General features: G+C 46.3%; 1 protein-coding gene and 3 long non-coding RNA genes across 5 annotated transcripts in view; 1 reads left to right on the top strand and 3 right to left on the bottom strand.

Moving 5' to 3' along the window:
• The window catches only part of LOC140419320 (uncharacterized), a 270,976-nt gene that overhangs the window by 48,567 nt on the left and 201,856 nt on the right, over positions 1-20,553 (bottom strand). The gene's annotated exons all lie outside the window — the stretch shown is intronic.
• The window catches only part of LOC140419326 (uncharacterized), a 304,049-nt gene that overhangs the window by 254,439 nt on the left and 29,057 nt on the right, over positions 1-20,553 (bottom strand). The window lies entirely within an intron of this gene.
• LOC140419314 (uncharacterized) lies at positions 1,356-6,470 on the top strand. Its single transcript, XR_011945693.1, has 2 exons — positions 1,356-1,604; positions 1,948-6,470. It is a non-coding gene; the product is annotated as an uncharacterized lncRNA (long non-coding RNA).
• On the bottom strand, positions 3,449-19,348 carry LOC140419315 (uncharacterized). Of its 2 annotated transcripts, none has more exons than XR_011945695.1 (2): positions 19,225-19,348; positions 3,449-12,068 (listed from the first exon to the last, which is right to left on the bottom strand). It is a non-coding gene; the product is annotated as an uncharacterized lncRNA (long non-coding RNA). The 2 variants fall into 2 exon arrangements; XR_011945694.1 differs by lacking the exon at positions 19,225-19,348 and adding an exon at positions 19,166-19,206.

Here is a 20,553-nt window from a genome sequence, read left to right as displayed (position 1 = left end):
AACACAATCCCTGCTATCCTCCCAAATGTAACCTCCCCGTAATCTTGAGATTATCCATAACTCCACTGCTCGTGTGTTTACTCACACCAAGTGCTGTTTACTCATCACCCCTGTGCTTGCTGGCCTACAAAGGCTTCCAGTCAATAAACAAGTAAATTCCAACATTCTCAGCCATGATTTCCTTCATCCTGTGATCATCCCGATCTCTGTAATCTCCACCACCCGCACAATCCTCCAAAAAAAGTGTTCATCTAATTCCGGCCCCTTCAGTATTCCCGATAATAATCACTCCACCATTGATGGCCGTTCTTTCAGTTGCCTGGGCCCCTTGCTTTGGAATTTCCACCTTAAACCGTTCCATCTAATTTACTTTTTCCTTTACGATGCTCCTTACCTCCTACCTCGTTGACCAATGTTTAGATCCCTTGCCCTAATATCTCCTTTTGTGCTCAGTGTCAGATGTTGCCATGTAACATCTCTCTGAAATGCACTGGAACGTTGCATTGCATCGAAAGTGTATTATAAATAGAAATTAATGTCATTGATTTGGACGTATATAATAATAATCACTGTTTCTTCGTCATCACTGGGTGAATGACCTTTAATTCCTTACCTGACAGTATTGTGGGAGCACCTTCACCACACAGAGTTCAGTGGTTCAAGGTCAAAAATCATCTTCCCCACATGCAACTGGCAATATATTATTTTATCCACGCGGCGACGCACAAAGTAAACATTTCAAGGTTTGAAGAATTACCAATAGGTAATAAAAATGCAAATTTGATTGTCAGAAGCAGAGGACAAATGGACTGCAGTGCAGGATAGAAATTGCCCCCATTCTCTCCTCCTGCTCCAGGATCAATAAAGTGAGTTAAAGATAATTTCTCCTGAACAAATCCATTGCTGCATTTCCTTCCTGAAGCCACATTTGTCCACTGGGGCCCGGCACCGGGAGAAAGCGGCAGCTGCCGTTGTGTTGGGTGTTGAGGCGGTGCCGCTAGTTTGTTATTGTGGGTGTTGAGGCCTCCACTGGGTGTTTGTGAAGCCTCCCCTCCCACCCACTGCCCCGAACGCTGCCTCCGCTTATCCGCCCCCTTCCCATCTGAAAATGAGACAAACAAGAGCTTGTCCCTCGACATGTGCCGCACTGCGCATGCTCCAGATCACAATGCCCGGGGAGTGATTGACGGACCAATAGGGAGAGGGGGCGGGACTGGAAGACCAAGCGGGAGCGGCTGGACGTCCAACCAATCGGAGTTGATGAGGGGTGGGGCCATGGTTTGATTGAAGCATGCGCAGTGCGGGTAATGGCGACGGAGAGAGACTTTTCTCTGGGATCCACAAACGGTGAGAGAAATATCAGTGATGTGGGGAATCATGGATCTGGCGGCTGGGTGGAGAGGCTTCAGAAACATGTTGTGCAAGCCCACAGCCGGATACACAACTCTGATACATGTCCAAATCAATAACCAGTGTATTTACGCAGCACGATTCATGCAATGGATCATTCCAATGTGTTTCACTGGAATGTTACAAAGCAATATTTACCAAAGAGCCACATAAAGGAGATATTTGGGCAGATGGCCAAAGGTTTGGTTGAAGAGGTACGTTTTAAGGAGCATCTTATTGAGGAAAGCGATATTGAGAGGTTGTTCAGAGGAAATTCCACATTTTATGACCAACCTCGACTCTCCCTCACCCCCACCCCCCTCCCTCCCTTCACCCATAGAAACCAGTGCCCTGTGTTGGCCCAGACCGGGTGGCAGGTTCCCTTCCCTGAAGAACATTAACGAACCAGTTTGGTTTTTATGACAATCCAGCAGTTTTCATAGTCACTTTTTCCCAGTGCCGGCCCCACAGATGACCAGATTCATTCAGCTTAATTCAACAACCTGCCTTTGTGTTTTTGTGGGTTCTCTCTCACCCCTATTTTCTGTTTTCAATCAGTTTCACAGGGTGTTCGAAGGATCAGATTTTCAGTCAGGAAATTAAAACTTCACATCAGGTACGCACAGAATTTCTCAACCTGCTGTAACGTGAATATCGGATTTTGAAGATGAAAGAGAATAGCCCCGTTCACAGTGGGGAGAAACCGTACACGTGTTCTGTGTGGACGAGGCTTCAGCCAATCATCTGGCCTGGCAAGACACAAGTGCAGCCACACCAGGGAGAAATCATGGAAATGTGAGGACTGTGGGACGGGATGCAGAACCCCATCTGAATTGGAAACTCATCGACGCAGTCACACTGGGGACAAACCATTCATCTGCCCAGAGTGTGGGAAAGGGTTCATTAACTCTTCAAACCTGCTGACACACCAGCGAGTTCACACAGGGATAAGACTGTTTAACTGCTCCGAGTGTGGGAAGCACTTCACTTCTTCATCCACATTGCTGACACACCGGCGGCTTCACAATGGGGAAAGACCTTTTAAATGCTTGGAGTGTGAGAGGTGCTATAAATGTTCCTGGGAACTGAAGTCCCATCAACGCGTTTACAGTGACGAGACCATTCAGATGCTCTCACTGTGGGTCTGGGTTCAAGACATTATCTGACCTCACTGTACACCAGCGAACTCACACTGCAGACAGACCGTTTGCCTGCCCTGACTGTGGGAAGGGATTCACTCGTTCACCCAACTTGCTGGAACACCAGCGGGTTCACACTGGGGAGCGACCGTTCACCTGCTCCGAGTGTGGGAAGGGATTCACTCAGTTGTCTAGCCTTCTGAAGCACAAGCAAGTTCACACTGGGGGGAGGCCATTCATCTGCTCCAAGTGTGGGAAAGGATTCACTCAGTTATGTACCTTGCTGAAACACCAGCAAGTTCACACTAGGGAGAGACCGTTCACTTATTCTGAGCAAGGGGAGGGATTCACTCAGTCCTCCAGCCTAATGATACACCAACAACTTCACACTGGGAAGAAGCCATTTATCTGCTCTGAGTGTGGGAAGGGATTTACGCGGTCCTTCCACCTGCAGACACACCAGCGAGTTCACACTGGGGAGAGGCCGTTCAACTGCTCTGGGAAAGGATTTACTCAGTTATCCAGCTTGCTGAGACACCAGCGAATTCATCAAGATGAAAGACCTTTCAAGTGCCCAGAAACCAATGTCTCATCAACAAGTTCAAACTGACGAGACCATTCGGGTTGAGAAAACCGTCTGAACTCATTGCACACCAGCAGATTTGAACTGGGGAAAGGATGTTAAACTGAGTGTGGAAATGGATTTATCCATTCATCTGCCATGCCCTCGCACCAGTGAATGTGCACTAGGAAGAGAGTCTACCATCCACTCTGAATAAGGGGAAGGATTTGTGTAATTATCCAACCTGCTGAGTCACCAGCGAGTTCGCAAGTAACAAATTTGATTAGGATTTTGCTGCTCCTCGCATCCAGTACTGAACCATATTTGAAGTGGTAAATAACTTATTCACACCAAAGAGTTGAGTCAAGTCAATTTATTGGCAAAAGCTTTTGGGAGACAGCCAGGCACTCCGCAGTGCTCGTGGTCACCTTCTCAATTGTACAACGGCAATTAGCCTCTTTTATACACGTACTCTTGGTTAGTTCCTAATTAGCTTGGGGGGGGGAGTTACATTAGGCCCCCCTAGCAACAATTAGCTTCCAATCACATTCCTCTGAAACCATTCATTATCGAATGCTCGCAACTCCTTGTTCACAATTACAAGGATAACAGGTGTCTCAATCGTTAACGGTCAGTTTGTCAGTTACAGAATTACTCAGCAATTAATCGGAACATTGCAGATGTGTTAGTAGGTCAGTTAGAGAATGACTCGCCACTAACCGTACTTATCAGGTCATTGCAGAATTAGATTGCTGTGATTGTCAGTTACACTATTGCAAGCATAAGCTAGTATCGAGTGACTCAGCAGTCCACATTATTGCAGGCATAAGCTAATACTTAAACATAATAAAATGAAGAGATTAAATGAATAACCTCTAATGTAAATTTCCCTTTACAATATTTCTTGGCTAATATTAATCATCCAGCACCCTTAAAGGTACTAATATTAAGGATAAATGTCAAATAAATCATCCTTGTGTTAGATGCAATGTAATGTGTTTACAAAATCTCTGACACAAATGTGCTCCTTTTGCCAGTATCTCTCATCCCTTGTCTCCTTGAGAGCATCCGGTCAGCTTCCTCTGCTGTTTCCCTAGCACTGGCCCACTGTGCCACACTGCCTCTAAAGATCCCCCTTAACAGACATCTGACCCCTCTAGATCTCTCCTATATCCCCGCATGCCATCTCACGTCTCATTATGACCATGAGACCCACCTCCTGTTCTAATCCCAGATCTCACAACTTCCCCATGTTTGCTGATACTGTTGATGGTTTGATCTCTCTCCCTCTTCATTTATTGTCCCTCTTGACTTTAAATCATCATTATAACCCATCCTCAAAAAGAATTCCTGATTACTACTGCCCTATTTCTAACCGACCTTTCCTCTCCAAAGTTTTGTCATCTCTGAAATCCATGCCCAGGAATTCTATATTTTGAATTCCCCAGTAAAATCCCTGCCTATGCCACAGCATTGCAACAACTCTTTATCAAAGTAACTTTCCAATGTGACTTTGACAAGGATAAGCAGTTCTTTATTGTTCTTTTTGGCCTGTCTGCACCTTTGACACCATTGACCAAACCATCCTCCTGTAATCTACTGCTGTCACGCTGGGTGCAATGATCCTCTCCAATTTCTTCCTTTTCAATACAGTTGTAGCCAGAGACTCACCTGCAGTAGCTATGATTATGAGTTACATTGTCACAAACTCACTTAGTTGGTCAGAGATCAGGTGTCAGTGCACTTGGAAACAAACATATTCCATAATCACTGTCACTGTATCTCACAAAGTTCTCTTCACCAAGCAGCCCTGCTTGAGAAGATCAACATGAACAGAGTAGAGTGAAGAAGTTAAAATCCACAACCCAAGCTCACAGTGGTAAAAATATCTGACAATACCCATTCAGGTATAAAGCATAGCTGAATGGCTAGCTGGGCCGGTTTAGCTTAGTTGGCTGGACAGCTGGTTCATGATGCAGAGCAAGGTCAACAGTGTGGATGGTAGCACAGTGGTTAGCACAGTTGCGTCACAGCTGCAGGGTCCCAGGTTCGATTCCCGGCTTGGGTCACTGTCTGTGCGGAGTCTGCAAGTTCTCCTCGTGTCTGCGTGGGTTTCCTCCGGTTTCCTCCCACAGTCCAACGATGTGTAGTAGGTTAGTGGATTGACCATGTTAAATTGCTCTTCGTGCCCAAAAAGGTTGGGTGGGGTTACTGGGTTACAGGGATAGGGTGGAGGTGTAGGCTTGGGGAGCATGCTCTTTCCAAGGGCCATGTCGACTCGATGGGCCGAATGGCCTCCTTCTGCACAGTAAGTTCTATGATCTATAATTCTCGTACAGAAGGCCAGCCTTCTCAACCTTGCCCCTCGCCTGAGTTGTGGTGTTGCTCAGGTTACATCACCACCAGTCAGCTCTTCCCCTCAAAGCGGAGAGCACCCGATGGTCATCTGGCACTCTGCTGACTTTATTTATAGCCGAACAACAGTGTATTACTACAGCAGAATTATAAAGTCTGCACTGACCCTCTGAAAGAGCAGGTAGGAGATGGATCTTGATGATGCTTATTTTACAATCGCTGTCGGCCGAATGTCATCCTCACTTCTCCAGATTCAAAGATTAATTGAGAATCGGGTCTGAATTGGCAGCCAGATTACCCACAGTCCCACGTGCCTCAGAAACCGCTGGTTAGCTCTGTTGCTTCACAGCTCCAGGGTCCCAGGTTTGATTCCCGGCTTGGGTCACTGTCTGCGCGGAGTTTGCACGTTCTCTCCGTGACAGCGTGGGTTTCCTCCGGGTGTTCCGGTTTCCTCCCACAAGTCCTGAAAGACGCGTTGTTAGGTAATTTGGACATTCTGAATTCTCCCTCCGTGTACCCGAACAGGCGCCGGAATGTGGCGACTGGGGTTTTTTCACAGTAACTTCATTGCAGTGTTAATGTAAGCCTACTTGTGACAATAAAAGGGGGACGGTAACAAAGACAGACACTCACTTTGGTCTTTTCATCAGCACATCTGAGAGTTAAGAATGTGGGACATGATTTGGGGATACCGGTGTGAGTGTGCAGATTTGGTACACGTGAAAAACAGCAAGTGTAAATTCATGTTGAAACGGACTGAAGACCGGGTCCCAAACGCACAGCTACTTGAGACACAGCAGGAGATGACATGGTGAATGTGTCCAAGGGATTGAGACAACATTGTGACATCATCAAGGCATTGACACACACTCCAGAGAGAAACTGACTTTAAAACAACCAATGGAGATGGTGCTTCTACCCAGAATGCAATGGTAATGCTGCTGCACTTTGATACTACTGCTCAGACATTAGACTGTGTCAGCTCTTATTTATACTGAATAAAATCTAACCACTGCCACCAATAAGGGCTATCACTGTGAATCATTTCAGAGTTTGGAAAAGTGGGGGTGTTAAGGGTCAATACAAATTAGGAGTTGACCATTCGGCCCCTTGATCCTGCTCCACCATTCAATGAAATCAGGGCTAATCTGATTGTGGTCTCAACTCCTTTCCTTCCTCCACCCTTTCACTCCCTTGTCAATCAAGAATCGATCAAATTCAGCCTTAAAGCAGATTCAATGGCCCTGCCTCCACCACTCTCTGGGGAAGAAAGATTAACAGACTCACAGCCATCAGGGGAAAAACAATCATCCTGATCGCCATTTTAAATGGGAGACCCCTTATTTGTAAATGGTATCCCCTCGTTCTAGCCTCTGCCACAAGGGGAAACATCCTCTCAGCATTCTCTCTATCAATTCCACTCAGCGTCTCTAACATCATCTCTCATTCTTCTAAACTGCAATGGATACAGGCCCAGCCTGTCAAACCTTTCCTCAGAGGATAACCCCCTCAATCCAGGAATCCGGGGAGTCAACCTTCTCTCTACTGCTTCTAATGCACTTATCTCATTTCTGAAATACGGAGACCCAAACTGTACACCGTGCTCGAAATATGGTCTCACTAAAGAGCTTGTACAACTGCAGTAAAACATCCCTACTTTTATATTCCATTTCCTTTGCAATAAACAATAATATTCCATTGACCTTCCTAATCACTTGCTGTACCTGCAGACTAACTTGGGATCGGGCACCCTGATCCCTCTGTAACTCAGAGTTCTGAAATCTCTCTCCATTTAAATAATATTGTTTTATTTAATACTTTCTGCCAAAGTGGACAATTCATATTTTCCAAAGTTATGCTCCATCTGTCATTTTTTTACCCACTCATTTAACCTGTTTGTAGTCCTTTGCAGAGTCCTTAAATCCACTTCACAAATTACTTTCCTACCTGTCTTTGAGGCATCAGAAAATGGAGCCGCCAGGCATTCATTCCTGTTATCCAACACATTCATACAGATTGTAAATGGCTGAGAGCCCAGCACTGATCCTGGTGACATTCCACTTGTCACATCTTACCCACCCAGAAATGACCCATTTATACCTACTGGCTGCTTCCTGTTAGCTAACCAATCCTCTATCCATGCTGATATGTTGACCCCACACCATGAGCTCTTATTTTGTGTAATAACCTTTGATGTGGCACCTTGGGAAATACCTTCTGCAAATCCAGACAAAGCACATCTACACGTTCCCCTTTATTGACATCCCTTGTTACTTCCTCAGAGAACCTTGATAAATTAGTCAATCACGATTGTTTCCCTGAACCCCATTTTCAAACACTGTGTCAAAAGAAAATTCAAATCTCCTCTACCCCTCTGGCTCCTTTGCCAATTACCTTAGAGGGACTCACTTTCTGTTAAAGAGCCTGTCAAACCCTCTCACCCACTTTCCTGAAAGTGAACAGATTTAATCAGTAAATGTCCAACAAATTCAAATATTTTCCTGTTAAAAGATTATTGACGAAACAGAACATGGTTAAAAAAAACTAACAGAAAATTACTTGAGGATCAAAAGACAACCAGAGTAGCACGATGTTCACAATGTTCTGGTCCAAATGGTTTCCCTTCGGCTCCTCTGTACCCTGTTCCCATGACTCCCCGCTTTGGACACAGGGGCACTGAATCCTGGGGGTCACATCACCATCAGCCCCTGTGACCCTCGCCCCTGAATCCTGATTGGTTGGAGGTGCAGTTCCCAGTCTGTCCTCCAGCACCTTCCTGTCTCTATTAACGATGCCCATGGCAGTTTCCCAATGCGGCACAGGTCCCGTTATTCGCAGCTAAATTCAGCCCTCAGTTCCATCACCTGGCTGTCATTGACACGAGCAATAGAGAAAGAAAGGTGCCTGAGGCTCAAATATGAAGACAAAACTTGTGGATTTGGACCCCCATAAAGTTCAGCAACTTCTTATAAAAAATTCAAATCCCCAGTCAACAAATTAAAGGATCACACGACGGGACCTCAAGTTTTATGAGTTTTAATACAACAAACAAACAAACTAGAAGCTACTTTAACTTGGAAACCTACACAGTAAACTATAAGATAGAACTTTGCCCTTTTATATAACCTATAATCACACTCCACGATTATAGTTACTCTGTCCTAGAAGTCAAAACTTAATTGTCTCAGAACCTGTCCAAAGTGATGATTCATTCCCGAGGATTTACTTCAGTTCTTCAACCAAGACACTGAGAAACAAAGGGAGAATAGAATAGAATGCGAACTAGCAAAATACATAAAAATGGACTGTTAAAGCTTCTGTGGCTACGTAAAAAGGAAACGTTTGGCTCAGACAAAGGTTTGTCCGTTCCAGATAGAGTCAGGAGAATTTAGAATTAGGAATAGAGATTTCTACAGCCACCTCGTTCAACACTCTGGGACGTAGATCATCAGCTTTTGGGGATTTATTCATTTTCAACCGCATTAATTTCTCCAGTACGACTTTTTCCCCAATACTAATCTCTGCCAGTCCCTTGGTTATCTGGTGTTTTGGGGACAATTTCTGTATCTTCCTCTGTGAAGACAGGCACACATTGTTTAATTTCTGTGCCATTTCTTCATTCCCCATTACAAACTCTCCTGTCTCTGCCTGGAATGGACCCATATTGGCCTTTGTTAATCTTTTCCTTTTCACATTCCTGGAGAAGCTTTTCCAGTCAGTTTTTATGTTTCTTGCCAGTTTGCTCTCATCAACTTCTTGGTCCTGTTGCTCTTATTAGCCTTAGTTTTATTAGCTCGGATTATGTCACCTTTGCTCACGAGTCGCCAGGTATCTTTCTGATACCGCCACGTGGCTCAAGCTCGAGTTATGATTAATAAGACAGCACACCGCTTAGTAAGATTAAAATCAACGGTCATTTATTATGTACAGCAATAAATACTTACACAATAATCCTACTTTCTATATCACTACCTACCACTACTGGCCAATACTTAACTTTTAGGAATGGCCCACCAGGTCAGGGAAACGAATGGTTTATCGAATTGGGTCTGGCCTGCGGGATTCAAAAGGCTGATACAGGTCGATGGCCAGGAGTCTCTATCGGGTAGCGATCGCTGGAGTCAAACTTACGGTTTCTGATCGATGGTTCATGCGAAGGTTGCGAGCAGGAGAAGAAGGTTCGATCTGAACTTGACCCCTCATTTTATAGGGCCCAGGGGCTTCCCGCCTCTCGGGGCGGACCTTGACCCGGAGTCCCAAGTGATTGGACTTGTTCCCAATCACTGGGTTCGATATGCTCCAATAATGGGGCGATTCCTTGATCGGGGGGTGGTCGTTCACCTGTCTTTGTCTCGGCCATTGCTGGCGCCGAGAGGTCTGGCCCGGTATTCAATTGCTAATATGTTGCAATTGTTCCCGGGGATAGCCGATTAAACTGCAGATGTCTGTGTTGATGTGCTGCTAATGGTCGCAGGTATCGATCTGGGCCGACTTCCCCAGAGCCGAATACGCTATTCTGTCTGCAGCTGTCCGTTTGTGCCCTGTTGGCTGCTTTTCCCATCAGCCTTTTCGGTTAGCCATTTTATATCGGGTTTTGGCCAAATTAATCGGGAATCAGCCATTTTAGGTGGCTACAGTCCCCCTTTGCTGAATTCTAATGGATCTTATGGAATCTTTAACTTTTGTTGTTCTCCACGGTTACATCACTTTTCCTGTTGGATTTTTGTTCCTGAAAGGAATCTATATTTGTTGTGTATATGTGAAATAAGAGTTGCAAAAATCCCAGAGGACCATAGGCTTCTCTCCCCTTTGACAGAGAGAGTTGACTGGAGGTGATTTAACCTGAGGGTCAGCACACCTCAGGCGAGGGGCCTGGTTGAGAAGGCGGGGCCTTCATGAATAAACTCAGCCAGTATGGGAGTTGAATCCTCACTGTTGGCCTTGCTCTGCATCACCAACCAGTCGTCCGGCCAACTGAGCTAACCGACCCCCTGACAAATATGTAATAATTCCTTCAATATTAGGTATTCCCTGTACCAATCAGTTTCCCAGCCCACCTCAGACAACTTGCCCCATATAACCTGATAGTTTCCTTCTGTGAGGAACACCCAGATAAATTAAACAAAAGAACCTTGTAACCACCAGGGCCCATCTCCATGGTAACGTGGCATGCTTCAGGGGGTTTGAAACAGAAATGGAAACTAAATATCTTCAAACTTCCAAACACCCTTTCACTCTGTGATCCTTGTGCAATTTGAAGCCAGGTATTAGCAACAAGGCTCAAAGAGAATCAGCCCACTGGAGGCAAAGTGGTGAGACCGGCCAGTCCAGCAGAAAGAAACCCTCCGACCATCCCCACTGACCACCTGTCAGAATGAACAAAATGCAGTCCTGGGTATAGAGCAGAAACAATAACAGCAGAATCCAACCCCTGTAATGTGAAATTGTTGGTGTCACAGCAAGTCCAATGAAACATGCAATCCCATCTCACATTGAGAAGTGGACGGCCTCTCCGCAGTGTGAACTCGCTGGTGTCTCCGCAGGTTGGATAATTGAGTAAATCCTTTCCCACATTGAGAGCAGGTGACTGGCCTCTCCCCAGTGTGAACTCGCTGGTGTGTCTGCAGGATGGATAAATGTGCAAATCCTTTCCCACACTGAGAGCAGGTGAGTGGCCATTCCCCAGTGTGAACTCGCTGGTGTGTCCGCAGGTGAGATAACTGAGTGAATCCCTTCCCACACTGAGAGCAGGTGAATGGCCTCTCCCCAGTGTGAATTCGCTGGTGTCTCTGCAGGGTGGATGAATTATTGAACCCCTTCCCACACTGAGAGCAGGTGAATGGCCTCTCCCCAGTGTGAACTCGCTGATGTCTCCGCAGGGTGGATAAATGTGCAAATCCTTTCCCACACTGAGAGCAGGTAAAGGGCCTCCCCCCAGTGTGAACGTGCTGGTGTGACTGCAGGTTGGAAACTTGACTAAATCCTTTCCCACACTGAGAGCAGGTGAATGGCTTCTCCCCAGTGTGAAGTCGCTGGTGTGTCTGCAAGGTGGATAACTGAATGAATCCCTTCCCACACTTTGAGCAGGTGAATGGCCTCTCTCCAGTGTGACTGCGTCGATGAATCTCCAGCTGAGATGGGGCTCTGAATCCCTTCCCACAGTCCCCACATTTCCACGGTTTCTCCATGTTTTGGGTCTCCTGACGTCGCTCCAGGCTGGACAATCAGTTGAAGCCTCGTCCACAGATACAACACGAATATGGTCTCCCAGCTGTGAATGTTATGTTTTTAAGGCTGTGTAACTAGTTAAAGCTCTTTCCACAGTCAGTTCACTGGAACACTCTCACTCGGGTGTGTGTTGTGTGGGTCTCGGTGCTTTTCCAGTCACACTGATGTTTCCACTGTCAGTTCACTGGAACACTCTCACTCGGGTGTGTGTTGTGTGGGTCTCGGTGCTTTTCCAATCACACTGAATGTTGAAACGTTTAGCTGACAGTTCGGGGAAACATTTCTCCTTCTAGATTCAAAGGCCGATGATATCCAGGCTCTAAGGAAAGAAGTGACTGTCAGATCGAGACGTGACGTTTGAGACTTCTGTCTGTAATTCCTCCTCGTCTAATATCCTGTAAAAACAATTTCCAAAATTCATCACCGTCAGTACAGGATAGAAACTCAGAACAGACAATTCTAGTTTCTATGTCACATTTTTTCCTCTCTCTTATTCCCCGAAAGCTGTAAATCTCCATCCCACCCATTCCCTCTATTCTCACTCTGCTGTATTTCATATTGACCCTCCCTATTCTCCTGAAGGTGCTGATTCAGGTTGATTGACAAATCCAAGCTCACAGCTTCCTGTCCAGGAGATCATAACAAATATGAGCTGCAGTTGGCCATTCGGCCCATCGAACCTGAAACATTCAATGGGATCATTGGCCGAACTACCTCAGCACCGTTTTCCGACACTATCCCCCATATCCTTCGACGTCTACAATATCCAGAAACCTATCAATCTGTGTCTTGAAAATACTTGATGACTGAAGTTCCAGAATCCTCAGGGGTAGAGAATTCCAAATCTTCACCACATCGTCGAGTAAAGAAATCCCTTCTCATCTCAGCTTTCTGTCCATTTACCTGCCAGTTCCCCATAACGCTCGACATCCTCATCAATCAGAAATCTATCTGGGGGTGGGGAGGTGTCAGGCATGTGATACGGGTGCGGGAGTACCTGCTTTTCCGCAGGTTCTGGTGCCACTCACCTATAATCTGACACTTATCCTGATCGCCCGGCACTCATCTACCTAATCCTTGAATTCATATTTGTTATCGTGTCCCTGGAAGGGTTCGGATTGGTAGGATTATGCTGGGAAAAGTGAAGAAATGCCTTGATAAAACAGCGCAGGTGAATTCAGCGGGAATGGAGCTGCCTTTTCAACATGGTGGCCTGACCCTCAGGAAGTCTCTCGACCCCGCGCTCTCCAGGGCTCTGGGAGGCGGTGAAAATGATGACTGCCAACATTATCCGTGTTACTGACCAGAGGCTGAGTGTGCTGACTCAATATCTGTGAGCTCATGAGGACCAGCTGCAAAACGCCATGAAGAGGCCTGATGATCCGGAGGAGAGAATCCTGAACATTCAGCAAGATGCCTCCTCGACGGAGGAATGAATTGAATCCTTTGAAAACCAGCCGAGTGGCATGGCGGAGGTCCTGGAGGACTGAGGGTCGGAGAAAGAACATCCGAGTCGTCGGCCTGTCAGATGGTCATCATAGAATTTACAGTGTAGGAGGCCACTTGGCCCATCGCATTTGCACCTTGGAAACAGCACCCCAACCAAGCCCATACCTCCACCCCATCCCCGTAACCCAGTAACCCCACCGAACCTTTTATTTGGACACTAAGGGCAATTTATCATGGCCAATCCACCTAACCTGCAAATCTTTGGACTGTGGGAGGAAACTGGAGCACCCGGAGGAAACCCACGCAGACACGGGGAGAACGTGCAGACTCCGCACAGACAGTGACCCAGCTGGGAATCGAACCTGGGACCCTGGAGCTGTGAAGCAACTGTGCTAACCACTGAGCTACCATGCTGCCCATAAATTATGCTATTTTCTGTCCATTTAGTGTGGAGGGTAAGGCTCCCGTTAGGTTCTTCGAGGATCGACTGCCACGTTTTCTCAAGCTGGATGGGAAGCCTGGGCATTTCAAATTAGAAAGGGTGCATCGGTCTTTGAGGCGGAGGGATAGTTTTCATCCCAGGCCTGTAATCATTCACTTCCACAACTTGAGAGAATGTCCTGGAGAGGGAACGGCGAGGTGGCACCTGGCTCCAGGAAGGAGTGAGGATTTACTTCTTCCAGGACTTTTCGGCAGCAACACAAACGAAGCTTCGAGACTTTGATGAAGTTCAATGGCAGCTCAAGACTGTGGGGAGTGAATTACATCAGGCTTTATCCTGCAACCCGAAAAATGGTATCCAACAACTCTGTCAAGTCGTTCAATAATCCAACTATTGCCTTGGCCTTCATTAAATCCATCTATTGCCTTGGTCTTCATTAAATCCATGAAGGGCCAGGATGGTTTGCAGCTCGGACTAACTCAGGTTCTAATCCGGATTCTTTCCCTGTCATAGTATTGTCTGAATTTCAGAATCACAGAAATACCCATAGGGACAGGAGTAGGCCATTCAGCCCCTCGAGCCTGTCCTGCCATTTAGTGAGATCAGGTTGATCTGTGACCTAACTCCATATCCCTGAATATCTTTGCTGAACAAAACTCTACCTCAGATTTAAACTTAACAACTGATCCAGCTTCACCTACTGTTTGTGGGAGAGAGTTCCAAACCTCTCCCACCCTGTGTGTGAAGAGGTTCTTCCCAACATCTCTCCTGAATGGTCTAGTCCTGATTTTTAGACAATGATCCCAATTTTAGAATCTCCAACAAGTGGAAATAGTTTATCTTTATCTACCTTGTCTTTCCCTGTTGATATCATAAATACTTCAATCAGATCACACCTTAATCTTCTAAATTCTAGCAAAAACAGGTATAATTTGTGTAATCTCTTCTCGTAATTTAACCCCTGTATTCCAGGTATCGTGGGGTATCGTCTTAGTAAACCTGTGTTGCACTCCCTCCAAGGCCAAAATATCCTTTCTGAGGTGTGGTGCCCAGACCTGCTCTCAGTTCTCCAAGTGGGGTCTTATATAGCTGCAGCATAACCTCCGAGTCTTTATACTCCAATTCTCCAGATGGGCGGCATGGTTGCACAGTGGTTAGCACAGCTGCCTCGCAGCTCCAAGGTCCCAGGTTCAATTCCGACCTCGGGTGACTGTCTTGTGTCGAGATTTTACTTTCTTCCCGTGTCTGCATGGGTATCCTCCAGATGGTCTGGTTTCCTCCCACTGTCCAAAGATGGGCAGGTTAGCTGGATTGGTCATGCTAAATTGCCCCTTAGTATCCAAAAGGTTAGGTGGGGATAGGATGGAGGTGTGGGCTTAGGCAGGGTGCTCTTTCCAAGGGCCAGTGCAGATTCGATGGTCCGAATGGCCTCCTTCTGCACTGTATATTCTCTGATTCTATGTAATTGCCAGCATTCCATTTGCCTTTCTGATTATTTTCTGTCCTTGTTCCTGGCAGTTTCGGGGTCTATGAACCTGAACCCTCCAGGTCTCTTTGCCATCCACTGAACTTAACCTCTTTCCATTCAGAAAGTCCTCTTCTATTCTTTTTTGGTTCAAAACAGATAACCTCACACTCAATTACATTGAGTTCCATTTGCCACAAATTTGCCCATTCAGCTAGTCTGTCAATATCTCCTTGCAATTTTATGCCATCATCTAGGCTGTCCATCATGCCATCTAACTTTGCATCATCAGCAACAGTGAAGAGGCCCTTCCGCCCATTGAGTCTGCACCGACACACACAAAACACCTGACCGACCTGATTCCATTTGCCAGCACTTGGCCCATAGCCTTGAATGTTATGACCTGCCAAGTGTTCACCCAGGTTTTTAACCCACCTCTACCACCCTCCCAGCAGTGCATTCCAAACCGTCACCATCCTCTGGGTAAAAAGGATTTTACTCAAAATCCCCCTAAGCCTGCTGCCCCTCCCCATGAGCTTGTGTCCCCTCGTGACTGACCTTCAACTGAGGGGAACAGCTGCTCCCTATCCACCCTGTCCAAGCCCCTAATAATCTTGTACACCTCAATCAGCCCCCCCACCACAGTCTTCCTGGCTCCAAGCCTATGGGATAGCCCAGAAAATTGAAAGGAAAGTACAGGATAATCCAGGAAACTACAAGCGGTGAACTTTACGTCAGTGGTAGGGAAATTATTGGAGAGGATTCTTCGAGACAGGATTTTCTCCCATTTCAAAGCAAGTGGACGTATTAGCGAGAGGCAGCAGTTTGTGAAAGAGATCACAATCACTAACTTGATTGGGTTTTCGAGAAAGTGACGGAGATGATTGATGAAGGTAGTAAGCCCCTTGACAGAGGGTGAAGTCACACAGGATCAGAGGTGAGCTGATAAGATAGATACAGAACTGGCTCGGTCATAGAAGACTGAGGGTAGCAGTAGAAGGGTGCTTTTCTGAATGGATAGCTATGACTAGTGGTGTTCCGTAGGGAGCAGTGCTGCGACCTGTGTAGTTTGCAGTATATTTAAATGATTTGGAGGAAAACATAATTGGTTTGATTAGTAAGTTTGCAGACGACACAAAGTTGGTGGAATTGCGGATAGTGATGTGGACTGTCAGAGGATTCTGCAGGATATAGATCGGTTGGAGACTTGGGCAGAGAGATGGCAGATGGAGCTTAATCTGGACAAATGTGAGGTAATGCATTTGGAAGGTCTAATACAGATGGGAAATATACAGTAAATGACAGAACCCTTAAGAGTATTGACAGGCTGAGGGATCTAGGTGTACAGGTCACTGAAAGTGGCATCGCAGGTGAAGAAGGTAGTCAAGAAGACATACGGCATGCTTGCCTTCATTGGCCGCGGAATTGAGTTTCAAAATTGACAAGTCATTTTGCAGCTTTATAGAACCTTTACTAGGCCACATTTGGAATATAGTGTTCAATTCTGGTTGCAACACAACCAGAAAGATGTGGAGACTTTGGAGAGGATACAGAAAAGATTTACCAGGATGTTGCCTGGTATGGAGGGTATTAGCTATGAGAATAGGTTGGAGACACTTGGTTTGTTCTCACTGGAACGATGGAAGTTGAGGGGCGACCCGACAGAAGTCTACAAAATTATGAGAGGCATGGACAGAGACGATAGTCAGAAACTTTTTTCCAGGGTGGAAGAGTCAATTCCTGGGAGACACAGGTTTAATGTGTGAGGGGCAAAGTTTAGAGGAGATGTATGAGGGAAGTTTTTTTTCATAGAGTATTGCATAGAACTTACAGTGCAGAAGGAGGCCATTCAGCCCATAGAGTCTGCACCAGCTCTTGAAAAGAGCACCCTACCAAGCCCACACCTCCACCCTATCCCCATAACCCAGTAACTCTACCCAACACTAAGGGCAATTTTGGACATTAAGAGCAATTTAGCATGGCCAATCCACCTAACCTGCACATCTTTGGACTGCGGGACGGAACCGGAACACCCGGACAAAACCCACGCACACACGGGGAGAACGTGCAGACTCCGCACAGACAGTGATCCAACCCGGAAATCGAACCTGGGACCTTGGAGCTGTGAAGCAATCGTGCTAAGCACTATGCTACCGTTTTACACAGAGGGTAGTGGGTGCCTGGATCAAACTGCCAGAGGTGCTGTTGGAGGCAGGACAATAGTGACATCTTGACAAAAACATGAATAGGTTGGAAATAGAGGGATATGGACCCTCGAAGATTAGAAGGGTTTAGGTTAGGTGGGCAGCATGGTAGGTGCAGGCTTGGGAAGGCTGAAGGGCCTGTTCCTGTGCTGTTCTTTGTTTGTTCTATCCAAACTCTCTTCATAACTTAAATGTTCCATCCCATGCAACTTCCTCTGCAATGTCTCCAATCACATCCTTCCTATAATGTGGTGAGCAGAAATGCTCACAGTAATGTCCCATATGCCTTTTTCACCACCCTATTAACCTGCCCTTCCACATTCAGAGATCTCTGGACGAACACGTCAAGGTCCCTTTGTTGCTCAGAACTTCCCAGTGTCATGCTGTTCATTGAATACTTCCTTGTCACATTACCCCTTCCAAAGTGTGTCACCTCATTTTTTAGGGTTCAATTCTATTTTGCCACTTTTCTGCCAATTTGACCATCCCGTCTCTATCTTCCTGTTACCCAAGACACTCAACTTTACTGTTAACCACCCGGCCAATCTTTGAGTCATTCGCAAGTCTCCCATGTGGGATCTTGTCAAAGGCTTTATTGAAATACATGTAAACTACATCAACTGCACTACCCCCATCGACACACCTGGTCACATGCTCAAAAAAGTCAATCAAATTTGTTAGGCATGACCTCCCTCTGACAGTGTCATGCTGACTATTCGAAATGAAATGAAATGAAAATCGCTTATTGTCACAAGTAGGCTTCAAATGAAGTTACTGTGAAAAGCCCCTAGTCGCCACATTCCGGCGCCTGTTCGGGGAGGCTGTTACAGGAATTGAACCGTGCTGCAGGCCTGCCTTGGTCTGCTTTCAAAGCCAGTGATTTAGCCCTGTGCTAAACAGCCCCAATCCTGATCAAACCCCCATTCCTGATCAAACCTCTCCAAATGGAGAGAAGAGTGCATCAGAATTTTCTCCAATAGTTTCCCTGCCACTGACACGAGACTCACTAGTCTGCAGTTCCCTGGCTTATCTCTGCAACTTTTCTTCTTTTTTAAATTGAGAGTACCCAATTATTTTTTTTTCAATTAAGGGGCAATTTAGCATGGCCAATCCACCTAACCTGCACATCTTTGGTTTGTGGGGAGAATGTGCAAACTCCACACAGACAGTGACCCAGGGCCGGGATTCGAACCTGGGTCCTCAGCGTTGCAGTCCCAGTGCTATCAACTGCACCACATGCCGCCCCTTCTACCATCTTTCTTAAATAGTAGTACCACATTAGCTGTTCTCGCATCCCCTAGCAACTCTTCCTGTGGCCAGAGAGGAACTAAAACTTTGGGTCAGAGCCGCTGCAATCCCTCCCTCGCCTCCCACAGCATCCTGGGACACAATTCGCCCAGAGTTAGTAATCTAATAATCTTATGTGCAGCACAGTAGCACAGTGGTTAGCACTGTTGCTTCACAGCACCAGGGACATGGGTTTGATTTCCGACTTGGGTCACTGTCTGTGGGGAGTCTGCACATTCTCCCGTGCCTGCGTGGGTTTCCTCCAGGTGCACCGGTTTCTTCCCATAATTCCCGAAAGACATGCTTGTTAGGTGAATCGGACATTCTGAATTCTTCCTCAGTGTACCCGAACAGGCGCCGGAATGTGGCGACTAGGGGCTTTTCACAGTAACTTTATTGTAGTGATAATGTCAGCCTACTTGTGACAATAATAATAAAGATTATTATGAATGGGCCAAATGGCCTCTATCCGTGCTGTAAAGAGGGAATGAATGAGAAGGACTTTCCAGAGAAAGTGCTAATGCCACAACATTCACCAGCTCTAAGGACACACCTTAGTTCCCTTTCCAATCTGAAAGCAGCCTGAGCTGGATTTACATTCCCCTTAATTGATCATTGCTGGGTGATAATCCTGTACTTCCTCACCTCACACCACTGTGACAGCACCTTCACTACACAGACTGCAGCAACTGACCAAACATCACCTTCCCAGTTATTCCTGAAGGCACCGCCTTCCCAACCTGGCCCCTTGCCTGAGGTGCGGTGATCCTCAGGTCACATCACCGCCGGTCAGCTCTCTCCCGGGATCAGGCCCTGGTTCACAGCCGCCATCTTGTGGAAGCAGAGCGCATGAGCCGGCGTCTTGGTGACGTGCCAGTTAGTGGGCGGGGCCTGAAGGTTTCTGTTGTCAGCCGGGTCCTAGTGCCCGTTGAACAAAATGAATTTAAAGAGTTTCACCCACGCCCAGGCTGAAGCTGATGTTTGTAGCCTGGAGGCGCCTCTGGATTACGTAGACATTCAGTGTGAGAGGCTGCAGCCTCTGTATAGCTACCTGAAGGGGTTTTCCCAAAGGTTGATTACATTTCGTGGTCCTTTCCAATCCATTGTCACGATGATTGTGTGATATTTTCTTACCTTCAGAGTGATTTTTCTTTATTTTAAATAAATTTCAGCAGCAAGCTTACTGGTGATTTTTTAAAGGAAAGGAGTTTATTTATTGTCACACTATTTCCCTGGATGTTTGAACATCTCAGTCTCTCGTCTCTTTCACACTCACTGACAGGTACACAGAAATTAGGTACAGATCAAGTTGAAGATGTAGACTGCAATCTTTCTATCTCTGTCTTTTTGTTTAACTGATCCTTCAAGAACATAAGAACTAGGAGCAGGAGTAGGCCATATGGCCCCTCGAGCCTGCACCGCCATTCAATGAGATCATGGCTGATCTTTTGTGGACTCAGCTCCACTTTCCAGCCCGAACACCATAACCCTTAATCCCTTTATTCTTCAAAAAACTATCTATCCTTATCTTAAAAACATTTAATGAAGGAGCCTCAACTGCTTTACTGGGCAACTTTCGTTGGAGTGAAGCGTTTTTAGAAACAAGTAATTCTCAGAGGCTCTGAAACTTCTTGTAGATGAATAGCCTGGAGGTTGGTTCTCAGGTGGACTTGGAAGCTGGAATAAGTACTGTAGCCATGTAAAATGGCTGCGTTCCAATTAATCTGGCCAAAACCCAGTTTAAAATGACTAACCCGAAAGACTGCTGGGAAAAGCAGCCAAGAAGACACAAGCAGGCAGCTGCAGACAGGTTTGCAGCTTCAGCTCTGGGAACGTAGCCCAGATCGATGCTCAGGGCTATCAACAGCCCATCAACCCAGGTATCCGCAGTTTCATTCAGGACTGTTTACACCTAATCTATTCAGACATCCACAGTTAAATCGGCTATCCCTGGGAACAATTGCAACATATTAGCAATTGAATACCGGGCCAGACCTGTTGGCGCCTGCAGTGGCCGAAACAAAGACAGGTGA

This window comes from Scyliorhinus torazame, chromosome 5, assembly GCF_047496885.1.
Source record: "Scyliorhinus torazame isolate Kashiwa2021f chromosome 5, sScyTor2.1, whole genome shotgun sequence".
NCBI classification, from domain to species: Eukaryota; Metazoa; Chordata; class Chondrichthyes; order Carcharhiniformes; family Scyliorhinidae; genus Scyliorhinus; species Scyliorhinus torazame.
The sequence above is the reverse complement of the archived record's forward strand: the minus strand, read 5'-3'. Positions and strand labels throughout refer to the sequence as shown.